This window comes from Mustela erminea, chromosome 5 (assembly GCF_009829155.1).
Source record: "Mustela erminea isolate mMusErm1 chromosome 5, mMusErm1.Pri, whole genome shotgun sequence".
Lineage (NCBI taxonomy): Eukaryota > Metazoa > Chordata > Mammalia > Carnivora > Mustelidae > Mustela > Mustela erminea.
In genome coordinates, this window is record NC_045618.1 from 53,925,215 (window position 1) to 53,952,282 (window position 27,068).

The 27,068-nt window shown below is 39.2% G+C and overlaps 2 pseudogenes; both read left to right on the top strand.

Annotated features, from left to right (window-relative positions):
- The first annotated feature begins 2,075 nt into the window (after positions 1–2,075).
- Positions 2,076–3,021, top strand: LOC116590134 (annotated as a pseudogene).
- Positions 3,022–15,617: 12,596 nt separating this feature from the next.
- On the top strand, positions 15,618–16,033 carry LOC116590135 (annotated as a pseudogene).
- The last annotated feature ends 11,035 nt before the right edge of the window (positions 16,034–27,068 follow it).

A 27,068-nucleotide genomic window follows, 5' to 3' on the forward strand; every position in this document is an offset into this window, starting at 1 on the left:
TCAGCTACATGCCCCTCTGACACCAATCCATGGCCAAGTCACATAGATTATTCATATTTCATCCCATGGCTAAAATAAGAACCTAGCTTCTTATAAAATTCAGAAATTTCCATCAAATACTTAAAGAGATAGGTTTTCTCTCTTTTAGAGACTATAAAAAAATATAAGGAACAAGAAATCAGTTGGCAAGGTAAAGAAGGTATTGTTAGTGTTTTCCTGTTCTTGGTGTAGGACTTGCCTGTGCCAAATAATAAAAACACTAGCATTCTGTAAAATGCCATCCAGTTACCATTTTATTCCTTGACCCAAAATTCATTCATGTATATTAGTGCTAAGCAAGGAAGCCTGTACCTTTCTAGTTAAAATTAGATATGAAAAATGAAGGTTTTCTTCATAGTATACCCAGAAATCATCATTTGTTGAAAATTTTGGTAACAAAATAATAACAATAGTAATAATTAATAATCCATTTCTATCATATGTATGCATACTCTACCCAACCATATATTTTACAGAATTCTTTTTACTGTTCTTGCCCCTCTCTCTCTTATTGCTTTCCTTTCAATTCCTTTCCATAATTATTATTTTGATTATGCTCAACACAGTGTAGCTACCATACCTGACCATACAATGCTATTACAGTGTCATTGACTATACTCTCTGTGCTGTAACTTTCATTCCAGTGATTTATTTACTCCATTATAGCAAGTCTTATATCCCACTCCACTTTACACTATTTTGTCCATCCCTTAACCACCCTCTCCTTGGAAACCACCAGTTTATTCTCTGTATTTGTATGTCCATTTCCTCCTTTTCATGATTTTTATTAAAACACATGGTTAATATAGAAAACTACAAAACATAGGTTGTCAACATTTTTAGTATTAAAAATACATAAAATGTCATTATCCAAAATGATCTAAAATGTTGACTCATAATTTACATATTTTTCTAATGTATAATTATAAAGAGCACACCAAATGCATATTCCTTTGTAAATAATTAATCTTAATAATTTAGTGGACATCTCAGCAAGTCTAAATTTGCTTCTTTATGATGGCCTACCTCATCTTACCAAATCCCCCTTTCTGAATATCTTCTCATTTCTAACCTTATCTTTGAAATGTACCTTTAATTTTTCCTTTTACATTAAATAATGAATGGGCCCAAATGCACGTTATATATACGTATGTTCAACCTTTCTATTTTTCTTAAGATTTACTTATTTATTTGAGAGAGAGAGAGAGCATGCACAAATGGGAGGGGCAAAGAGAGAGGGAAAAAGAATGTCAAGCAGACTCCTGCTGAGCACAGAGGCCAGCAAGGGGCCCCACACAGGGCTCTGACTCCGCACAGGGCTCTATCTCATGATCTGCACATCACAACCTGAGGCAAAACCAGAAAGTTTTAGCGTTTCACCAGTTTAAAGTACATTTTAATTATCCAAGACATTGGTTGCAGTCACAATATTGGAAACTATCAGAGGGTTAAGCCTATTCATTTTAAGCTATGATTACTCTTAGAGTCAACACTCTTACACTCATTGTCTGGTCACTTCATTATTGCATGAGTGATTAATGCTTGATATTTTGCAGGTACAAAGTAAAAGAATAATCAAAGAGTACATTCTGCTACAATATTTGTGCACAAATATGATTAAGGTTTTGAACATTCAAATTATGGCTAACTGTTTATGACACAGAAGTCATTTTCTTGAATATATATGTAGAAGACAGAAGAAGCCCAAATTTTATACAATGAGCATGGTAAAGAAGGTCTCTACCAGGAAGATGTTACTCTTTACTGCTAAACCTCCACTTTACCTGCCTTATTCTCACAGGATTTCGTTCCCTGTCACCCAAGACTAACTTTTGATTTTTTATTTTCTATATTTTTCTTCCTTTCCCCTTTCTCCTCTGTATGTGTTCTAACTTCTAAATTAGACACTTGCAACATATTTTACACAAAATCACTGATGGGCAAACAACATATCAATGTTCAGTTCCCATATTTCTCAATTCTGCCTTATTTTCTACCTTTAGAATACTTCAGCATCTTCTCTACTGATTGAGCCAATGGATACAACAAATGATTCTGTGGTGTCTGAATTTGTATTGCTTGGACTTTCAAATTCGTGGGAGATGCATCTTTTTCTCTTTTGGTTCTTCTCTGTGTTCTACATGGGAATTATCCTGGGAAACCTCTTCATTGTGTTCACGATAATCATTGAATCTCATTTACACACCACCCATGTACTTCCTGTTAGCCAACCTCTCTTCTCCTTGATCTAGTCTGTCCCTCTACCACAAATGTGCCCAACACAATCACTAATCTTTCACTGAACTGTAAAATCATTTCATTCAAAATGTATTATACAGATATTTGTGGTTACATGTCATGGGGGGAGGTCAGTGGTGCTGCCTCATAGCTTGCATATAACCGGTAACACTTCAATCTGTAAAGCCTCTCCACTACCTGACCATCATGAGCCCCAAAATGTGTGTTTCCTTTGTAGTGGCTGCCTGGATAGTGGGGATAATCCATGCTGTGTCTCAGTTTGTTTTTGTCATAAACTTGCCCTTCTGTGGCCCTAATGAAGTAGATAGTTTTTACTGTGATTTTCCTCGGGTCATGAAACTCGCTTGTGTAGACACTTACAAGCTGGAGTTTGTAATCATCGCTAACAGTGGGTTCATATCCATGGCTACCTTCTTCTCTTTAATTATATCCTATATCTTCATTTTGGTCACTGTCTGGAAACGTTCTTCAGGGGACTTGTCCAAAGCATTTGTCACACTGTCAGCTCACATCACTGTATTGATTTTGTTTTTTACACCATGCATGTTCCTATACGTGTGGCCTTACCCTACAACATCACTGGATAAGTGCTTGTTCATTTTTGACTTTGCTATCACCCCCCTCTTGAATCCTGCCATCTATACATTAAGAAACAAAGACATGAGAGTGGCCATGAGAAGACTGAGCAAACGGATTGTGGGTCCTAGTGGGATCTCACAATGAATGGAGCAGATCCACATACAACATGCTTCAGGCTCAACAAGAGCACTGCAAGTCATGTGATTGCCATCATTACAATGGTAAGAACTACTATTGTCATGACAGTTCAACAAAACTCTCCCTGTAGAGATGGATTATTGAGTCAGAGGTCACGTTATTTTGCTAATGACAGAGAATAAATTGACCTCACCTACTTACATTGAAAAGAAAGGTGAGAACAGAAAACTGAGCTAATTCATAGGAGTAAACTTACATTCAAATACCATTTTCTGTGACTTGCTAATTGTATTTACTCTCAATTATGAAGACATACCTCAAACAAATGATAAATATATCTCATGGTAACCTATGGATTTAAGAGATAAAATGTGACTTTGAGTCAATCAAAATCAATAAATTCTACTTTTTAATTTTTATTTTAGTTTGAGTTTAACTTAAAATAAGAAACAAAACCAACTATTTGTTATTTAGATTAAGCAAGCTGTTTTAGTTGTTTAGATTTGATTGGCTGTAAATAAAGAAGGATAATTCTTTGCACTATAAATACTTCAAATAAATACAAACCAGATTTCTGAGATTTTGTCTCACTTTCTACTATCCTAAAGATGAAGATTTTCAAATATTCAATATCTTAGTTTATTCTTAAAAAAAATTATAAAAGTAATTGCTCTTTCAGGACACCTAGGTGGCTCTGTCTGTTAAACATCTGCCTTTGGCTCAAGTTATGATCTCAGGGTCCTGAGATTGAGCCCCATGTGGGACTCCCTGCTCAGCAGAGAGCCTGCCTTTTTTTCTCCCTTGCAACTGCCCCAAACTTGTGCTCTCTCTCAAATAAATAAAATGTATTTATTTTAATAAATTAATAAATTCTTTCAAGAATATAAAATCTTGAAAAATTTAATTAATTAAAATATAAAACTAATAGCTGTTTCACATAAGAATAATCACCCTAGAATGTATGTTTAGAGATTCTGGTTTCTTTGAATATGGTTTCCTGACCTGACAAAATGTTCCCCCAAAAGTTTATGTATCTTAGATAAGTAAAAAGCCAAAACTGGTAAGGCATATTCAATTTGATTGAGCACTTCTACATTTGGAATAAATGCTTTATTAAAGTACACATGTTTTCATTTACTTGTTTATACTACTCTGAAAATAAAATCTGTTCGATTAAGGAAAATAATGCCTATGTTTTTTGTCCAGTGTTTCTCCAGGAACCTTTTCAATAACATATCTGCTACTCCATGTAAATTAATCATTAATACTTCTTTTAAAGCTTTGGTATTCATCTGGATGGAAAGTTCTTTACTTGATCATTGCTAACCACTCCCTCTTATAAATAATCCACTGAGCTTCTGAGATAGTACAGTCTCCCCCTTTTCCACCTACTCTTAGGGAATTCCTTCCCAGTAACAGTTTGCTGGGGTTCTCTCATCTGCTCCACCACCCAACTCAGTGTTCCTCAGAATTGCATCTTTGGTCTTTTCTCACTCCATATTCTTTCCCTAGGGAACACCCATTCCCTTGGCTTTAATTACCATCTCTGCAAGACCTTTTATTCTTAAGCCAGGGTATTATTTCTTGAGTTCCTACTTCATAAATCTAACGGTTTACTGACTTGATGCTTTAAGGGCATCTCCCACTCAGCAGACCTGAAACTAAACTAATTGTCTCATCATTAATCATATTAATTCCAACCTCTAAACACCTCCTAAATATGTCCTTTGTTTTCTTCCAAATGTCACCATTTTTGTCTAATTCTTCACATGTCATTTTTCAAACTGAGTATGAGTCACTATGTGTCTTCTCCCTTCAAAGCTGATTTGCCTTTATTCCCATTATCTACATACAGAATGAGAGGTTTTTTAAGTATAAATTTAAGTACATGATATTTCTCCTTAAAACCCCTCAATACTTGTCAATGCTCTTAAATTAAAATATAAACTACTTTTTAAGATTTATGAGGTGACCAAGACCTGGCCCTCATCCTCTTCTGCTGGATAGAGGACAATTCCAGAGGAAATTTATTTTCTTTTGCTTGCCTAAAAATTCATTTTTCTCTGGGCACCAAGTGGCTCAGTTCCTTAAGCTTCAGAGTCTTGGTTTCAGCTCAAGTCATGATCTCATGCTCATGAAATTGAACCCAGAGTTGAGTACTACCTCAGGCACTGTGCTCAGGACAGAGTCTGCTTGAGGCTCTACCCCTCTGTCTCTCTCTCTCTAAAATAAAATAAGTAAAAACAATCTCTTTTTTTGCCATTAAAAAACGTTAATTGGAGCACAGAAGAAATGCTTAAATCACAAGAGTAATACGGAATTTTAAATAAAGTATAATCAAAGGAAATGAATATGCATCATTCACAGGCATGAAGAGTAAGAAACATGGAAATGAGTCTTGGAGCACACTCAGTGGTCTTCTGTCCCTTCTGTTTTGAAACTTTCTTTAGAAATAAAAAAAATCTATTTGTGGACGAATGGAAAAGGAAAATGCGGTCATTATACACTATGGAGTATTATGCCTACATCAGAAAGGATGAATACCCAACTTTTGTAGCAACATGGACAGGACTGGAAGAGATTCTACTGAGTGAAATAAGTCAAGCAGAGAGAGTCAATTATCATATGGTTTCACTTATTTGTGGAGCATAACAAATAGCATGGAGGACATGGGGAGTAAGAGAGAAGAAGGGAGTTGAGGGAAATTGGAAGGGGAGGTGAACCATGAGAGACTATGGACTCTGAAAAACAATCTGAGGGGTTTGAAGAGGCAGGAGGTGGGAGGTTGGGGTACCAGGTGGTGGGTTTTATAGAGGACACAGATTGCATGGAGCAGTGGGTGGGGTGCAAAAATAACGAATACTGTTATGCTGAACAAATAAAAAATGAATTTAAGAAAATAAATAAATACATAAAATATTTTAAAAAAAAAACTTCATTCTCTCTCATCTTGAGGCTTTGTCCTAGCTAATCACTCTGTCTCAAACATCTGTCCTTCATGTTTTGTTTATTAATATCTATTCATTCTTCAACTCTCAGTTTCAACATCTTTTTTTTTAATTTATTTTATTTATTTTCAACATAACAGTATTCATTGTTTTTGTACCACACCCAGTGCTCCATGCAATCCATGCCCTTTATAATACCGACCACCTGTTACCCCGACCACCCACCCCCCCGCCACTTCAAACCACTCAGACTGATTTCAGAGTCCATAGTCTCTCATGATTCACCTCCCCTTCCAATTTCCCCCAAATCCCTTCTCTCTATCTCCCAATGTCCTCTATGCTATTTGTTATGCTCCACAAATAAGTGAAACCATATGATAATTGACTCTCTCTGCTTGACTTATTTCACTCAGCAGAATCTCTTCCAGTCCCGTCCATGTTGCTACAAAAGTTCGGTAGTCATCCTTTCTGATGGAGGCATAATACTCCATAGTGTATATGCACCACATCTTCCTTATCCATTCATCCATTGAAGGGCATCTTGGTTCTTTCCACAGTTTGGCGACCGTGGCCATTGCTGCTAAAAACATTGGGGTACAGATGGCCCTTCTTTTCACGACATCTGTATCTTTGGGGTAAATACCCAGGAGTGCAATGGCAGGGTCATTGGGAAGTTCTATTTTTAATTTCTTGAGGAATCTCCACACTGTTCTCCAAAGTGGCTGCACCAACTTGCATTCCCACCAACAGTGGAAGAGGGTTCCCCTTTCTCCACATCCCCTCCAACACATGTTGTTTCCTGTCTTGCTAATTTTGGCCATTCTAACTGCTGTAAGGTGATATCTCAATGTGGTTTTAATTTGAATCTCCCTGATGGCTAGTGATGATGAACATTTTTTCATGTGTCTGATAGTCATTTGTATGTCTTCATTGGAGAAGTGTCTGTTCATATCTTCTGCCCATTTTTTGATATGACTCTCTGTTTTGTGTGTGTTGAGTTTGAGGAGTTCTTTATAGAGCCTGGATATCAACCTTTTGTCTCTCCTGTCATTTGCAAATATCTTCTCCCATTTCGTGGTTTGCCTCTTTGTTTTCTTGACTGTTTCCATTGCTGTGCAGAAGCTTTTGATTTTGATGAAGTCTGAAAAGTTCATTTTCTCTTTGGTTTCCTTTGCCTTTGGAGACATATCTTGAAAGAAGTTGCTGTGGCTGATATCGAAGAGGTTACTGCCTATGTTCTCCTTGAGGATTCTGATGGATTCCTGTCTCATGTTGAGGTCTTTTATCCATTTTGAGTTTATCTTTGTGTACGGTGTAAAAGAATGGTTGAGTTTCATTCTTCTACATATAGCTGTCCAGTTTTTCCAGCACCATTTATTGAAGAGACTGTCTTTTTTCCACTCTATATTTTTTACTGTTTTGGCAAAGATTATTTGCCCATAGAGTTGAGGGTCCATATCTGGGCTCTCCACTCTGTTCCACTGGTCTATGTGTCTGTTTTTATGCCAGTACCATGCTGTCTTGGTGATCACAGCTTTGTAGTAAAGCTTGAAATCAGGTAATGTGATGCCACCAGTTTTATTTTTGTTTTTAAACATTTCCTTAGGGATTCAGGGTCTCTTCCGATTCCCTACAAATTTTTGGATTATTTGCTCCAGCTCTTTGAAGAATACCAGCGGAATTTTGATTGGAATGGCATTAAATGTATAGATTGCTCTAGGCAGTATAGACATTTTAAAAATGTTTATTCTTCCGATCCAAGAGCATGGAATGGTCTTCCATCTTTTTGTGTCTTCTTCAACTTCTTTCATGAGTGTTCTGTAGTTCCTCGAGTAGATCCTTTACCTCTTTAGTTAGGTTTATTCCCAGGTATCTTATGGTTCTTGATGCTATAGTGAATGGAATTGATTCTCTAATTCCCCTTTCTTTATTTTCATTGTTAGTGTATAAGAAAGACACTGATTTCTGTACATTGACTTTGTATCCTGCCACGTTGCTGAATTACTGTATGAGTTCTAGTAGTTTGGGGGTGAAGTCTTTGGGGTTTCCCATATAAAGAATCATGTCATCTGCGAAGAGAGAGAGTTTGACTTCTTCATTGCCAATTTGGATACCTTTTATTTCTCTTTGTTGTCTGATTGCTGTTGCTAGGACTTCTAATACTATGTTGAACAAGAGTGGTGAGAGTGGGCATCCTTGTCTTGTTCCTGATCTCAGTGGGAAGGCTGCAAGCTTTTTCCCATTGAGGATGATATTTGCTGTGGGTCTTTCATAGATAGATTTGATGAAGTTCAGGACTGTTCCCTCTATCCCTATACTTTGAAGCGTTTTAATCAGGAACAGATGCTGGATTTTCTCAAATGGTTTTCTGCATCAATTGAGAGGACCATGTGGTTCTTCTCTCTTCTCTTATTAATTTGTTCTATCACATTGATTGATTTGCGAATGTTGAACCATCCTTGTAGCCCAGGGATGAATTCCACCTGGTCATGGTGGATAATCTTTTTAATGTGCTGTTGGATCCTGTTTGCTAGGATCTTGTTGAGAATTTTAGCATCCATATTCATCAGTGATATTGGTCTGAAATTCTCCTTTTTGGTAGGGTCTTTGCCTGGTTTGGGTATCAGGGTAATGCTGGCTTCATAGAGTCTGGAAGTTTTCCTCCTGCTTCAATTTTTTGAAACAGCTTCAGGAGAATAGGTGTTATTTCTTCTTTGAAAGTTTGGTAGAATTCCCTAGGGAATCTGTCAAGTCCTGGGCTCTTGTTTTTTGATCACTGCTTCAATCTCGTTACTAGATATTGGTCTATTCAGGTTGTCCATTTCTTCCTGATTCAATTTTGGGAGTTTATAGTTTTCCAGGAATGCATCCATTTCATCTAGGTTGCTAAGCTTATTTGCATATAACTGTTGATAATAACTTCTGATGATTGTTTCTACTTCCTTGGTGTTAGTTGTGATCTCTCCCTTTTCATTCATAATTTTATGAATTTGGGATTTCTCTCTTTTCTTTTGGATTATGGTGTCCAATGGTTTATCGATCTTATTGATTCTTTAAAATAAACCTACTTCTAGTTTCATTGATATGTTCTACTGTATGTCTGGTTTCTACCTCATTGATCTCAGCTCTAATATTTATAATTCCCCTTCTTATGTGTGGAGTTGGTTTGATTTGTTGTTGATTCTCCAGTTCTTTAAGGTTTACAGACATCTGCTGTGTTCTGGATTTTTCAATTTTTTTGAGGGAGGCTTGGATGGCTAAGTATTTCCCCCTTAGGACCGCCTTTGCTGTATCCCATAGGTTTTGGACCAAAGTGCTTTCATTCTCATTGGTTTCCATTAATTGTTTCAGTTCTTCTTTGATCTCCTGGTTGATCCAAGCGTTCTGAAACAAGGTGGTCTTTAGCTTCTAGGTTTTTGAGTTCCTTCTGAACTTTTCCTTGTGATTGAGCTCCAATTTCAAAGCATTGTGATCTGAGAATATGCAGGGAATCATCTCATGCTTTTGGTATCGGTTGAGTCCTGGTTTGTGACTCAGTATGTGGTCTATTCTTGAGAAGGTTCCATGTGCACTTGAGAAGAATGAGTATTCTGTTGTTTTAGGGTGGAATGTTCTGTATATATCTATGAGGTCCATCTGGTCCAATGTGTCATTCAATGCTCTTGTTTATTTATTGATTTTCTGCTTCGATGATCTGTCTATTTCTGAGAGAGGTGTGTTAAGATCTCCGACGATTAGTGTATTCATATCAATATGACTTTATCTTGATTAACAGTTTTCTTAAGTAATTGGCTGCTCCCATATTGGGGGCATAGATATTTACAATTGTTAGATCATCTTGGTGGATAGTCCCTTTAAGAATGATGTAGTGTCCTTCTGTATCTTTGACTACAGTCTTTAGTTTAAAATCCAATTTATCTGATATGAGAATCGCTACCCCAGCCTTCTTTTGAGGCCCATTGGCATGAAAAATGCTTCTCCATCCCATCACTTTCAGGCTGGATATATCTTTAGGTTCCAAATGGGTCTCTTGTAGACAATATATGGATGGGTCCTGTCGTTTTATCCAATCTTCAACCCTGTGCTGTTTTATGGGCACATTTAGGCCATTCACATTGAGAGTGAATATTTTAGATACGTTTTTATTGACATCGAGTTACCTTTGAAGTCTTTCTTTATGTAGATTGTCTCTATATTTCTGTTCAATGCTATTCTTAGGATTTTTCCTCTTTTATAGAACCCCCCTTAATATTTCCTGCAGTGTTGGCTTGGTGGTTGCAGAGTCTTTTAAGCCTTGCCGGTCTTGGAAACTCTTTATCTCTCCATCCATTTTGAATGCCAGTCTTGCTGGATAAAGTATTCTTGGCTGCATGTTCTTCTCATTTAGTGCCCTGAATATATCTTGCCAGACTTTTCTGGCTTGTCAGGTCTCTGTGGACAGGTCCAACGTTATTCTGATGGGCTTTCCTCTGTAAGTAAGGAGCCTCTTTGCCCTAGTGGCTTTCAAGAGATTATACCTACAATTATAATTCCTCAGTTTGACTATCAGGTGTCATGATTTTTGGGGGAATGTATAATCTTGGGTGGAGACCGTTCAGCCTCTAGTACATGAATGCTGGTTCCATTCATGAGATTGGGAAAATTTTCATGAAGGACTTGTTCTACTATATCTTCTAGACTTCTTTCTTTCTCCTCCCCTTCAGGGATTCCAATAATTCTGATGCTGGAACGTTTCATGGCATCATTTATTTCCCTGATTCTGTTTTCATGGCTTCTAAGCTATTTATTCCAGGCTTCCTCCTGATCCTTTCTCTCTATCTGTTTGTCCTCCAGATCACTAATTCTATCTTCTGTCTCAGTTGCTATAGCTTTGAGAGAATTTAGATTAGATTGGAACTCATCGAGAGCATTGTGAAGCTCATCCCTGGTAGCTTTCAGCTCTTCCCTAATATTAAAAACATGATCTCTGGTCCTTTTCAGTTCAGCCCTAATCAATTCCATTTGGTCATCCATGGCTTTCTCCAACCTATCGATTGCCTGGATAATTGTTAGCCTGAATTCTCTTTCCGATATATTGTCTATGTTGATAGCCGTTAGCTCTGTTGCAGAAGGCCCATCCTCTGTATTTTTCTTCTGTTGGGCATTCCTCCTCCTAGTCATTTTGGTGAGAGATGGCTGAATGGGTATAGCTGGATGTATCAACCGTGGTGCAGTCAAGGTGCACCATGGAACACTTCTGAGAAATCAGGGTTCCCCACCCAAATGAGAGGAAAAAGAAAAGGAAAAGAAAAAGAGAGAGAGAGAGACAGGAATGATTGGTGAGATAAAAGAGAAGGTTCAGCCCAAATGGGCCCCAAGGTAAGATTTATGAATTATACAAACAAAAACAGACCAAAAAAAGACTGATAAAGGTATATGACAAGATAAAAAAATTATATATATATATGCCAATAAAGGAAGAACCTTGTCACAAAGAACCCCGAGTGTAATATTTATATACTATCAGGACAAACACAAAAACACAGAAATACTGGTGGAGGAAAAAGATGGGAGAGTGGTTGTAAATTCTCAGTGTGGGTGAAGAAGGTTGTTTTGATTCTTCCTGGATGTATCTTGATATCTTTGTTAAAGGACTCAACTTTCCTAAGATAAAGGGGGATTAGGTTTTGGTTTACCTATAGGGGTGACATTGATTGGGGAAAGGGGATTACCTTGAAGTTTAACTCTATATGAATATTAGAAAATAAAAATTAAAAAAAGGAATAAACTAGACTAAACTAAACTAAATTTTTTTAAAAAGAAATTTAAAAAATAGAAATGCAAAAGGAAAACACAGATGTATGTATCAAAAAGTTCAGGTTAGAAGGTTATTATGGAATTTGATGTACTGGACATCTCACTGTGATGGTAAATAGGTTAAAAAATTATCTATATAATAATAAAAAATTATCTATATAAAAAAATGAGCCAGAATAGTGGGAACAAATTAATAAAAATTGTCCTATGAAGTAGTGGTGGTTGTTCTCTTGTCTTCTTTCTTTTTTTTTTTTTTTTCCTTTCCTGGTTGGTTTTCTGGGGGAGGGGCCTGCCACATGGGTTTTCAGTCAATGATGTTCTCTGAGTTAAGTCCTCCCGCCCCCCTCAAGTGGGTGGGCTCTGAGGAAACTGTTTTTTTCAGGCTTTTGTTCTCTGGAAGCTTTTATATTTGTTCACTTTTGTTTTTCTCTCTCGCCTTGACCACTTTTGATGGGTTTTGTAGGTTTAAAGGAAAGCAAACTGCACCCTGACCTCCCTCTCAGAGAGAAGCCTCAGTCTAGCTGCAGAGCCCCAAAAAATCCCCCATTGGCCACTGGCAGAGCAGGTTCCCAGTCGCGGTCCCTGGGGACTCAGGTTTTTTGCTTATACCCAAAACCACAGCAGCAGCGGCTGTCTGGGCAGCCCCAAACTGACAGAGAGGTTCCAAGCAGTGATCACACACTGAGATTTTCCTGCTGGCCCGGGCTGGGAGTGCCTGGTCTTTCTGGTCCAAGAGCACCGGGCTGGTGCCTGTGTGCAACGCTCTCAGGAGAGGGTGTGGGGCACAACTCAAACTCTGATGGCATGACAGGGCACTCGCGTGGGATCTGCAAAAAGTCTGTGCTTCTGTTGGCTGGTGAGGCCCCCAGCCCTTCAGGGGAGCAGGGCACCACACACTCTCATGCACGCTGGTGGTTCAGGGACCAAGACCTGGTTTCTCTGCCGCACTCTCTCTGGCTCTTCGCCAGAGGTGGCTGTCCTGGTCTGGGGACTTAACCCTAACACCCCGCTTCCCGCAATTCCCCCCCCCCACCATCCTTTGCTCTTTTTGAGTGCTTTCTACCAAACTCCCGAGTTAATGCTGGTCCCCAGCTGCAGAGCACTCTCGTATTGGGATATTACTTTCCATTGGGTCGCCTCTGGTGGCTCCCTCCCCCTTTGGTTTATCTTCTGATATCAGTCTGACTTTCCCACTCCACTTTACCTGCCCACTGGCGTCTTCTGCTCCGGTAGAGATCCAAACGTATATAATTCTGATCTCAGGCTGATTTCGTGGGTGATCCGAGTTCTTTGGAAGGTAATCAGCTCACTTTAGGGTACAGGTTGAAAGGGCGCCTCCTCCTACTTCCCCGCCATCTTGTCTCAGTAGGTGGGTTTTTTCCCCTCAACATCCTTTTATCAAGAAACACTTCCAAAATCCTGGGTCCAGAAAAACTCCTTCCATTGTATATATTATACCACTCCCTAATGCCACTTTTGGTAACATCAATAATAATAATTAAAATAATAATGAATTATAATAATTTCTTATTTGATGTAGGTCTTCATTATAGTTGAAGTTCCATGTGAGGAAGGGGTTGGGTCCATCATAGTTACTACTATAACATTAATGGGTAACAACTCTACAGAAAATGCTCAATAAATGTTTATCATTAAATAAATGAATAAAACCAACAAAGAGTAAAAACAAATAATGTGAATAGTTTCTTGAATACCGTTTGAGCTTTCTTTATACATTCAGCCAAAGGTCATAGGATTACAGTACTTCCGTTCTTTTCTTTCTCTTTTTCTCAGGTAATTTTCTCTGTCTCTGTGTCCTGAATACTCTACAGTGAAATCTACTAATGAGTACCTTTTGTAGACTCAAGCCAATTCAAAGCTTTGGCCAATCGCAGCTGCAGCAACAATTAAATTAGTGGTCTCCATCCTCTCTAATACTTCTAGGTCTCATAAACTCTACATTAGCAATGCCTGCTCCTCTTGACCCAGCAGCCTTTTCTGTTACCAAGCAAACCCAAGATCCATTCCTTAGAGGATCGCTCTCAAATCACAGCTTGTTCTGTGTCGATTGACCTGACCAACTCCTCAGGACTTTATTTCTACCTAGATGCTGCTCATTCATCTTAATCTGTTGTTCTGCCTGGTATCCAGGGTCTGACTTAGAACACTGATATATTGGGACAGCAGCACACTGACATGATAGAATGATTTTGTGGGTCACTGTGCTGCAGAAGAGTTTTTGGAGGGCTGGGAAGAAACAGGAGAAATTTTCCTCTTATCTTAGAGTAATTCTGCTTCTTCTTGGCAAATAAATATATCATCTGATATATACTAGGATTAATGCAAGTGACCATACTTACCTATTTATTTTTTATCATCCCGCAGTATTCTCTAGTTTGTATCCTTGTTTATACATTTTGCAATGTCAATACTTTTTTTATAATTTTTTAATTTTTTAATAAACATATATTAGCCCCAGGGGTACAGGTCTATGAATCATTAGGTTCAATATCAATACATTTTGAAAATTAATTTGAAACTTCATTCTGTAATTAGAAAATTAAGATTCTTACTTGTTTCTGACCCAAGAAAATAAAATAAAGGTCTAAATAAATGCAGTTCTAAACAAAGATAGATCCTTCACACTTTGGAGCCCCATGATAGCCTGGAGATCTTATTCTTTATATTTGCACATCAAAAATCAAGACAGCCTTACTTTTACAGAGATACACTAGGCTTGTTTCAAAGCCTTATCATAGGTCCTTTGAATGAGTATCTCCTGCAGGTAAACATGCTCCTCTTAGAAACAACTCTAACTCCCTACATTTTCTTCTTTTGTTTTTATCTCTTTCCCTTGATTTCATTAGAACTTGATCTAATTACATACAAATTTTACTTGTATAGGTCAACTCAGGAAAAATAAGTGTTGAAAGCATTCAAGAAGACCTTCATCCTCAACACTCCAAAGTTTGGGACCACAGGTAAATATATATAGGTTAACATAGGCTATGACTGATAAGAGGAAAATGATCAATATATTCTCCCACTGTCAAGCTTAAGAATCATATCTACAAGGCACCTGGGTGGCTCAGTTGGTTAAACAACTGCCTTCGGCTCAGCTCTTGATCCTGGAGTCCCAGGATTGAGGCCCACATTGGTTTCCCAGCTCCATGAGGAGTCTGCTTCTCCCTCTGACCTTTTCCTCTCTCATGCTCTCTCTTACTGTCTCTATCTCAAATAAATAAATAAAAAAAATTATCTCTAAATATCAAGGGTTTTACATCTATTTCTTCCAGTTTGGTACATGAGTGAAGGTATGTCTGTACACTCAGGATATGTTTTCACACCCTCATTCCCTAGCTCAGTTCTTCTAAGCATTTCATCTCAAAGATCACATAACCAATATAAGGATACTTTTACACAAACCAACATACTGCCTACAAACCATCCCTCTTCCCTCTGTCTCATTACCATGCAATTTCTCTTTCACTATTTTCTCTCATGGGGAAGTCAATGTGACTCAAAGAGTCCCCCAAGAGAAGCTAATACTGGGCTCAATATTAGACTTCTCTGTAACAACTGTTGATCACTCTCCTGTGTAGCTAATTATTTCCCATTTTGAAGAATCTTTTGTACAGTTTTGTCTTGAGGAAAGATTATGCACAGAAATTAAGCTCTCTGAATTTCTCTTCTTCTAAAAATGTCCATCCTGTTGCTGAACAGGCAGATAGGAAAGATGCTTTTTTATTATAAAACTGCACCTGTGCCATTCCTCCCATGTGACCTGGTCAAGGCAGGTTCGATCCTCCTCTTAAGTCCCCTTGCTCTGAGGGGTGGCAGGACTACAGAAATGCAGATATGACTGAGGGTGATGTAAATCTGAAGGTCTACTCCCTTGCAGATGCCCACCTCACCAAAAAACTACTGGACCTTGTCAGCAGTCATGTAACTAAAAGCAGCTTTGGAAAGGAACCAATGAAGCCACCAAACCTCTCAACAGTGTTGTCTCTGCATTCATCATGATGGCTACAGATGCTGAGCCCCTGGAGATTATCCTGCAACTTCTGCTTCTGTGTAAGGATAAAAATGGTCCATAGGTGATTGTGTGCTCCAAGCATGCTATGGGGTAGGTCAGCAGGGTTTCCGAGCCTGTCGTTGCCTGCTCTGTCACCATCAAAGAAGGCTCTCAGCTGACGCACCAGATCCTGTCCATTTAGCAGTCCACTGAAAGGCTCTTAGTCTCAACCAGTTGGCTCTGCCCCACTCTTCACTGAGTCCTTCCCTTGGCATTGTGAATCATATCCTGATTTGCATTAGTTTCTCTAGCTACCTTCTCTTGTCATATTCTAGTATTAAATCTGGGTTTTGCATTTTTGTATTATTCTTCTTCTGTTTTATAGGTTGTTATCCATATATTAATCCACCACCCTACACCAATCACCCATTCTACTCTCTCTGCCTTTTATAAAATGATCTAAGGCTGAAAACAGCGGTAAACAAAGTGTTGACACCTTTGAAAGACAAGGAAGAGGCAGGACACAGATCTGGTTCCAACGTTCAGGTGCTAACTTCCTGTTTTACGTAGGACACGATGGATGTAAATACCATTCACTTGGTATGCCTTGTGCCTGAAACACAATATCATTCCATATGTGGTTGCTCTCTGGGGGATTAGGTATTATTTGTATTCTGTGAGGTTGTTAGGTGTATGTCCAAGTGTCATTGCCAATATACCCCAAATGCCTGCTTTGGTAATGTGATGTTATTTTGCCTCTCCCCCAAGTCCCAAACATGCCCCTGAGGGTGGCACAGCAGCAGCATACCAAAGAGATGTGCTGCAGAATTCCAGAGGCTGCCTGGACAAGTTAGACATGAGGGAGCTGACATAGGTCTTGAAGGAGTCCAGAGTGCCTAGGAAAAAGAGGGTTAGCTGATGCTGGAATGAAGTCTGGGCAAGTCATGGAGACCTGACTGGAAGCTACAGCAAAGATGCTGGAATCAAGGAAACATCCTCTCTGGTGGATGGGGATGTCTCCAGTGGACAACTCTGAGAGCCCTTACCTTGTTCCCTGCCATGATGTAGGTCAGATTTATGTATTCTTTATCACATCAGAAGGATAGTGCTAGTGTGTCATTCCTGTGAGCATCCTAATAAAGAAATATATTCATACCCCACAAAAAAATTGCACCTGTCATGGTTGGTCCCTCTTTCTATTCCTCTCAATTCCTCTTTAGTTTCTACTCTTCAGTAAAATATTTCTGTCAGAAGTTTTCTCTTACTGAAAATACTTTCATCCCTTTATTTTACGCCATCACTCTCTTATTCTCAAATTTCAATCATTGCATTGTCTTATCAAATCAATTCTACACACAAAACCTTTTGATATGTTTGTCTCCATAATGTGAAGATTTTCCAAGATTCATGTGCTTCTGATTTTAATGCTCTCCACTTCATTTTAAACTTTTTCACTGTGTAAAACAGACATCTGGCCTCAATTATTCCTGCCCTATTTGAGAACTAAATCCTGTTTTAAGCAAGAGGAAGAAAATTTTGATCCTTTATCTCCAGGATTCTGGTGTGGTTCCCTCCCTTCAGTATTATTTTTCTCCACATTTGAGGCTATTCTGAGTCAGGAATCTTCTGGCGCCATACCAGGAGATGGTACAGAGAAGCAGAGAGCTACAAGTTCTGAGATGGAACTGTTCAAGGACTGACCAGGTTGTGTGAAGAAATAAGAAAAGGGGGTTAGCAAGAGAAATTCCCACTGGCAAAACAAAACAAAACAAAACAAAATCATCTTTCTGGAAGGGAAGCCAATATTATTTTAAATAAGATTTTAAAAACTCGGGGACCAGGGCTCTTCTAATTAGGTTAGAGTGATATTATCAAATATAAATAATTCTAGTTTTTTCATGACTCTACTAAGCAGGTATAGAGCATTACTGAGGAAGATGATTGTACTGGAAGGTAGGCTGACTTCTAGTTCTGGCCCTGTGAATGTAAGGCTGTGAACACACTGGCTAGCTGTTTACCCTCACAGGGTTGGTTCTCCACTGGCAGAATGAAGTAAATGAACAAGATTCTCTCAAAGTTCTTTCCCACTTCTATACAAACTTATCATTCTGATCATCTTATTTGTTTAATATGTATCTATATTTCCTGCTTAAAGATGGGTCTCCCCAGACCCTGAATGACTGAAAAATGTTACATCTCCAAGAGGAAGGAGAGCAAACTCTGTGGAGATTTTGCTTCTGATGAACTCCTGAAGCTTCACAAAGTCACCAGGGTTTTCTGAAAATGTAGAGAAACAAGTGCACCATCTTTTTCTCCAAACAAGCTCTCTCAGGTCATCAGGATTTCCTCATCAATGATACATGGTAATCTGAAATGTTTGTAACAGAAAGAGTGAAAATTTCTTCACTCAGCTAAATACCCACTTTTTATGTATATATAACTGGTTTATCACCAGGAAGTACAAGTTTGTGGAGAAGATACTATTAAAGCAATTTCTCTATGTATTTCTGAGGACTGCTGTTTTGTTTCTTCTATGAACAATTCAGTACCTATTTCAAGGAAATTCATTCATCAAATATTTCCTGGGCTTTTCTATATGCCAGCCACTATTTTAGGCAGGTGATAGAGTGTTAGATAAAGTAGAAAGTTTCCTATATCATAAACTTTAATTTTATATTTATAAAAAGCTATGAAATCCTCCCTATTTGTCTTATAGGATTTTCTTCTCCCTTTACTTATCTCTTCTTTTATTCTCCTAGTCTCTTTCCAATCCATCTTCATTCTTCCTCTTTCTTCTCTGCTTGTTCCTTACAGATGCAACTGATTCTGACGCCACCGCATTGATTGCACTCACAGTTCCATGTTTTGTATTGTGACTGTCTCATTTCAGAATAATTTAGATCATTAATAAATTATATTATAAGTAGAAGCTTAGAGTTTTTAAACTAATAGCTTCATGTAAGATATTGCTGCTTTAAAAAGTTAATTATCACTCAAACTCCAGGACACACATTTAACCAGTACTAACAGTAATAAAATTTCCAAATCTCACAAATTAATTCAGAGACTCTAATTCATTTTCTAATATGAAACACCCACTTTCATGATGAGAGTCCTAAAGTATTAGGTTTATATGTTTCATCTCAGCTTAACAGAATAAAACATGTTGTCTTAAGAAGTCAACATAATTCTTCATCTGCAACTTTATTAAAGGCACTGAATTGGGTGGTGAGTTTATGAAATCACCAAACACCTTTTGCTCAGCAGCATAGAGGGTATTGCCATGAAATTTTCCAGGGATGATGTCATTAATTCTATAATGCTTCCCAGGTTAATTTCTCTTTCCCAAATTCTTTGCCCCTATGTCTCTGTAACTTGGATGATTGTAAATATGGGTAAAAAGTCCAGTGACAGTAGTATGAATAAATTGAAAATGGTAAAACATAAAGGGGGATTACTGTCCATGATGGTGATATAGTAAGACCCTGAACTCACCTCCTCCTAAAAAATAACCAAGGGCTGACTTAATACCTTCTGCATAACTAAAGATTGAAGGGTAAGAGAGAATAGCCAGAGGGAAGAGACAAATACACAGTAAGAAAGGAAACTTCCACTACTGATGTTGCAAAGTGCAGTGAAGAGGGATCATACTGAGGGAGTGGAAGTGCATTTATCTGCCCTGGGGAACAGTAAAACAGCCACAGTTTAAAAGAGCAACAAGTGGGGCACCCGGGTGGCTCAATGGATTAAAGCCTCTGCCTTCAGCTCAGGTCATGATCTCAGGGTCCTGGGATCAAGCCCTACATTGGGCTCTCTGCTCAGCAAGGAGCCTGCTTCCCTCTCACTCTCTGCCTGCCTCTCTGCCTACTTGTGATCTCTCTCTGTGTCAAATAAATATATAAAATCTTAAAAAATACATTTTAAAAGAGAAACTAGTACACAGAGCCAATAGAGCCAACATCAGAACTTCATTGAGTGGCAAGGGAGCTGCTGGAACTATCTCTGAATTGGAGGAGCTAGCAAGTGCCATAGTTTACACTATCCCTCTACCTTGAGAGTGCAGACCAAAGTAGTGTCTGGATGCCACAGCCAGCCTGCTGTCTCAGAGTGCACTGGACCCCTATCCAACAACAGCCCTAGCCATCCCACTAAAGCAACCCCAAGGTGGTACACACCAGGACACCCCTGCTGACTACAGTTCCAGCAGCTGCACCAAGGTGACAGAAGCGCAAAACACCCCTGAATAATCCTTGCCCAGACGACTGCAACTTTAGATGGCTGGCTAGGGGACCCCCAGTGAAAAACACACAGGGACCTCCCAGCTAATGCCTACTTTAGCTCCAAACCCCTCAGAGGGGCACCCCCACCCCGAGCTGAGCACCCCAAGGCACGCAGCTTATACCCACTTCAGCTTCAGTTATCTGGCCATGGCACCCTCAGTGTAGGGACCCTCTGGACATTCTAATGTCTACATTTGACTTCAGCTATTCTGCCAGTGTACTATCTGCACAGAGAGACCAGAGACAACACTGGCCCACACCTAACTTCAGTTTGAGCAGTCCTGCCATGGTACCATTTATGCAAAGAACCCCAAGACCACTCCAGCTCACACCCACTTCTCTTACTGCTATCCTTCTAGGGCACCCCCTCATAGTGACCGAGGACACCCCAACCTATACCCTGTCTCAACTCCAGCCACCCTACCAGGGAACCCTCTGAGCAGAGTATTGGAACACCATGGCTTATACCCACTTCACCTTCAGCTATCCTGCTAAGGTGCCTTCTTTGTGTAGAGCCTCAGGAGCCCCTAGCTTGCACTCACTTAAGCGTTTGTTGTCTAGCCAGGACACCTGCTACAAGGACACACCAGGGACCTGCTGTCCTGCACCCTGCCTCACCTCTAGCCACCACACCAGGATACTCTCCACACTGGGTACCCCAGGATACCCCAGCCTGGACCCACTTCAGCTTCAGCTTCCTATCAGGACGCCCTCTACATAGAGAGCCCCAGGACCTCCAGCTTGCATCCATGTTACTTTCAACCATCCTGATAGAATGCCCTCTGCACATTTAGTCTTGGGACACTCCTGATCTGCACTCACTTAAGACGCAGCAGTCTTCTCAGTGTTCTCTCTTCATAGAGAACCTCAAGACTGCCCCAGCTGAAGCCCACTTTAGCTCCAGTCATCTGACCAGGGCAGCTCCAGCATAAAGTGATCTGTGACCTCCAGTCCATGCCATCCATAGCTTGAAGTAACCCATGACCTTCAGCCTACAAAAGTCACCAAGTACACACATACACAGGAGACAAATAAACATAAGACAATTTCTGCAAGTTTAGAAGTAGCTGCTCCTCCAAACTCAAAGAAACAAACACAAAGTTAAGTGACATGAGGAGATAGAGGAATATGTTCTAAAAAAAGAACAAGACAAAACCTCGGAAAAAAACCAATGAAATGGGAGCATCTGGGTGGCTCAGTCAGTTAAGTGTCTGCCTTCAGCTCAAGTCATGATCCCAGGGTCTCCGGATAGTCCCAAGTGGGGCTCCCTGCTCAGTGGAGAGTCTGCTCCTCCCACTCCCTCTGCCCTCCCCACTGCCTGGGCATGTTCTCTCTCTCTCTCTCTCTTTCACACACACACACAAATAAATAAAATCTTCTAACAAAAAAAAAAAAGAAGAAGAAGAACTCAATGAAATGGTAAGCAATATACCTGATAAAGACTTTATAGTAATGATCGTAAAGATGTTCACTGGGCTGGAGAGAAGAGTGGAACAACTCAATGAGACCTTCAATAGAGAAACAGAATATATATATTTTAAAAGAAAACAGAGTTCAAGAATACAATAACTGAAATGAACAGTACACAAAAAGAAATCAACAATAGATTAGTGGATGCAAAACACCCAAGCTGAACAGCAAAAAAATATAAGAATTTTAAAAAATATAGATAATATAAAAAATAAGGACAGTTTAAAGGCTCTCTTGAACAATATTAAGCAAACAAACATTCACATTATAGGGGTCCAAGAAGGAAATGAGACAGAGAAAATAGCAGAGAGTGTCTTTAGAGAACTAATAGGTGAAAACTTCCCTAACCTAAGGAAGGAAACAGACATCCAAGTTCATGAAGCACAGATAGTACCAGATAAGATGAACCCACAAGTGTCCAGACCATGACACATATTTAAAATTTCAGAGGAAAGTCCAAGATGCTGAAGGAGTAGGAGACCTTTTTATCTGGTCCCAGAAATTCAGCTAGATAGCTCCTAAACCATTCTGAACACCTGAGAACTCAACCAAAGATTGAAGAAAAGAATAGCTGCAACTCTAGGAACAGAAAAGTGACCACTTTCTGCAAGACAGGAAGTGTGGAGAAGTGAATCTGAAGTGATATATAAGAAGACAGACCACAGAGGGAGGGAGCCTCCATCAGATGGCTACCACCAAGTGATAGAGCAGAGGAGCACAAAATCAGAACTTTTAGAAGTCTGCTTGGTAAGGGGCACAACTCTGGTGGCTAAGCAAAGGGTGGAACACTTGCTGGGACAGTGGTCTCAGAATCCTCAGGATCACAGAAAGACTGGGAATGCCTGACTATTGCAGAGCTCCCAGGTATCAAAGTGGGGAAGCCGGCTGCAAAGAGTGAGCCCAGAAGTGGGCTCTCACCTCAGGATTGCCATAAACCACGATCTGCAGCAGAGTCAGGCCACTGCTCTTCAAGCAGGGGCCCAATAAACAGCAGAACAGGGGAAACCCCCATCCTTCCCCAGGACAAGCAGTGTGGGAGCACACCACAGAAGTCTGCAAGGTTTGGAGACTCAAAACAGGGCTGTGTGTCTGAGACAGAAATGCTCAGTCACACACCAGGTGAGCACAGAGTGTGGTCAGAGATCAGGAAGAAAGGAGTGACTGACTGCTTTTCTCTGAGCACTCACTGAGGAGTGGGACCCCAAGTTCTGAGCTCCGGGGCAAGAGATGGCAAGGCTACCATCTCTAAAGCTGCATGGAAAGCTGTCAGGGAACAAAAGCTACAGAAAGCAAATCAGAACAGATTACCTAGCCTGGTCCCTGGTAAAAGTGGTATAACGCCACCTTGGGCAAAGGCATTGAGAATGCAACAGGCCCCTTCCCCAGAAGATCAGCAAGAACATCCAGTCAAGATTTACCAAGCAAGGAGAATTGCAAAGCTCCAGTGCTAGTGGAATAAAACACACAGAACTCATGGCTTTTTTTCTCATGATTGCTTACTCTTTCAACTTTCTTTTTTTTAATTTTCTTTTTTTTAATTTTTCTTCCTTCATTTTCAACCAACTTATCAATTCCTTTTTTAAAATCTTTTTTTGTTTTCATTTTTACAGTCATATTCTATACCTTCCTTTTATTTAACCTTATGTGTGTGTGTGTGTGTGTGTGTGTGTGTGTGTGTGTGTGTGTATGTGTAAGTTTTCTTTCATTAAAAATTTGGGATGCAGTTTCTTCTAACAGACCAAAATACACCCAAAATCTACTGTATGGCTCTGTTCTATTCACCTACCTGATCATATTCTCTTCCCCCCCCAAATAAAAAAGCAAGACCTATAAATATGCTGTCCACAAGGGACTCACTTTAGACCCAAAGACATCTCCAGATTTACAATGCAGGGGTGGAATATCATTTCTCATGCTAATGAACATCAAAAGAAAGCTGGGGTGGCAAACCTTATATCAGACAAGTTAGATTTTTTCCTCTTTTGAATTTTTTAATTTTTTTTACTATGTCCAGTTAGCCACTGATAGCACATAATTAATTTTTTTTACTATGTCCAGTTAGCCACCAATAGCACATAATTAGTTTTTGATATAGTGTTCTATGATTCATTAGTTAAGTATAACACCAAGTGCTTATGATAACATATGCCCTTATTTATTTGACAGAGAGATGGAAAGAAAGCACAAGCAGGCAGAGCAGAAGACAGGGGGAGAGGGAGAAGCAGGCTCCCTGCCAAGCAGAGAGCCCAAAGCAGGGGTCCATACCAGGACCCTGGGATCATGATCTGATGGGAAGGCAGACACTCAACCGAATGAGCCACCAGGAGTCCTGACAAATTAGATTTTAAACCAAACATCACTGCATCACAATTAAATGGACTATCCAAGAAGAATATCTAACAATTATAAATATTTATGCTCCTAACATGGGAGCAGCCACTTATATAAGCAAAATAATAACAAAATCAAAGAAACACATCAACAATAATACAGTAATAGTAATAGTAGGGGACTTCAACAGTTCCCTTCACTGAAATGGAGAGATCATCTAAGCAAAAGATCACCAAGGAAATAGGGGCTTTGAATGACACACTCGACCAGATGGACTTCACAGATATATTTAGAACATCCCAGGCCAAAGCAACAGAATACACATTCTTCTCCAGTACACATGTAACGTTTTCCAGAATAGATCACATCCTGGGTCACAAATCAGGTCTCAATCAATATCAAAAGACTGGGATCATTCCCTGCATATTTTCAGACCACACTGCTTTGAAACTGGAACTCAATCACAAGAGGAAATCGGAAAGAACTCAAATAAATGGAGGCTAAAGAGCTTCGTGCTGAAGAAGGAATGAATAAACCAGGAAATTAAAGAATTTTTAAAAAATTCATGGAAACAAATGAAAAGGAAAGCACAACTGTTCAAAATATTTGGGATGAAAAAAGACAGTCTCTTCAATAAATGGTGCTGGGAAAACTAGACAGCTATATGTAGAAGAATGAAACTCAACCATTCTCTTACACTGTACACAAAGATAAACTCAAAATGGATAAAAGACCTCAATGTGAGACAGGAATCCAGCAGAATCCTAGAGGAGAACATAGGCAGTAACCTCTTCGATATCAGCCACAGCAACTTCTTTCAAGATACGTCTCCAAAGGCAAATGAAACAAAAGTGAAGATGAACTTTTGGGACTTCATCAAAATCAAAAGCTTCTGCACAGCCAAGGAAACAGTCAAGAAAACAAAGAGGCAACCCACGGAATGGGAGAAGATATTTGCAAATGACAGTACAGATAAAAGGTTGATATCCAGGATCTATAAAGAACTCCTCAAACTCAACACACACAAAACAGACAATCATATCAAAAAATGGGAAGAAGATATGAACAGACACTTCTCCAATGAAGACATACAAATGGCTATCAGACACATGAAAAAATGTTCATCAACACTAGCCATCAGGGAGATTCAAATTAAAATCACATAGAGATATCACCTTACACCAGTTAGAATGGCCAAAATTAGCAAGACAGGAAACAACATGTGTTGGAGGGGATGTGGAGAAAGGGGAAACCTCTTCCACTGTTGATGGGAATGCAAGTTGGTGCAGCCTATTTGGAGAACAGTGTGGAGATTCCTCAAGAAATTAAAAATAGAACTTCCCAATGACCCTGCCATTGCACTCTTGGGTATTTACCCCAAAGATACAGATGTAGAAAAAAGGGCCATCTGTACCCCAATGTTTATAGCACAATGGCCTTGGTCACCAAACTGTGGAAAGAACCAAGATGCCCTTCAATGGACGAATGGATAAGGAAGATGTGGTGCATATACACAATGGAGTATTATGCCTCCATCAGAAAGGACGAATACCCAAATTTAGTAGCAACATGGACGGGACTGGAAGAGATTCTGCTGAGTGAAATAAGTCAAGCAGAGAGAGTCAATTATCATATGGTTTCACTTATTTGTGGAGCATAACAAATAGCATGGAGGACATGAGGAGTTAGAAAGGAGAAGGGAGTTGGGGAAATTGGAAGGGGAGGTGAATCATGAGAGACTATAGACTCTGAAAAACAATCTGAGGGTTTTGAAGGGGCAGAGGGTGGAAGGTTGGGGTACCAGGTGGTGGGTATTCTAGAGGGCACAGATTGCATGGAGCACTGGGTGTGGTGCAAAAATAATGAATACTGTTATGCTGAAAATAAAAAATAAATTAAATAAAAAAAAATCTTTGGGATGCAGCAAAGGCAGTCCTTAGTCAGAAGTATATAGCACTACAAGACTTTCTCAAGAAACAAGAAAGGTCTCAAATACACAATCTAACCCTACACCTAAAGGAGCTGGAGAAAGAACAGCAAATAAAGCCTAAACCAAGCAGGAAAAGAGAAATAATAAAGATTAGAGCAGAAATCAATAAAATAGAAACAGATAAATGAAACTAACAGGTGTTTCTTTGAAAGAATTTATTAGATTATAAACCCCTTCACCAGACTTATCAAAAAGAAAAGAGACAGGACCCAAATAAATAAAATTATGAATGAAAGAGGAGAGATCATGACCAACAACAAGGAAATAAAGACAATTTTAAAAACATATTATAAACAGCTCTATGCCAACAAATTAGGCAACCTGGAAGAAATGGATGCATTCCTAGATATCTATAAGCTATAAAAACTGAACCAAAAAGAAATAGAAAACTGAACAGACCCATAACCACCAAGGAAATTAAAGCAGTAATCAAAAATCTCCCAACAAACAAACCCAGGACCAGATGGCTTCCCAGGGAAATTCTACCAAACATTTAAAGAATATTACCTCTTCTACTGAAGCCATTCCAAAGAACTGAAATGGAAGGAAAACTTCCAAAAGTCTTCTAGGAGGCCAGCATTACCTTGATCCCAAAACCAAAGAGACAAAGACCCTATCAAAAAGAATTACAGACCGATCTCCCTGATGAACATGGATGACAAAATCCTTGCCAAAATATGAGTTAATAGGATCCAACATTATGTTAAAAGGATTATTCACCATGACAGATGGGATTTATTCCTGGGCTGCAAGTTTGGTTCAACATTCACACATCAATCATGTGATATATCACATTAACAAAAAAGACAAGAACCATATGATCCACTCAATTGATGCAGAAAAAGCATCTGATGAAATACAGCATTCTTTCTTGATTAAAACTCTCTGCAGTGTAGGGATAGAGGGTGCATATCTCAATATCATAAAAGCCATATATGAAAAGCTCATAGAAAATATCACTCTAAATGGGGAAAACCTGAGATATTTTCCCTTAATGTCAGGAACATGATAGGGATGCCCACTCTCACCACTATTGTTCAACACAGCACTAGAAGTCTAGTCTCAGCAATAAGACAACAAAACGAAATAAAAGGCATTAAAATTAGCAAAGAAGTCAAACTCTCTCTCTTCTCAGATGACATGATATTTTATATGGAAAACCTGAAAGAGTTCACTGCCAAATTACTAGAACTTATATAGCAATTCAGCAATGTGGCAGAGTA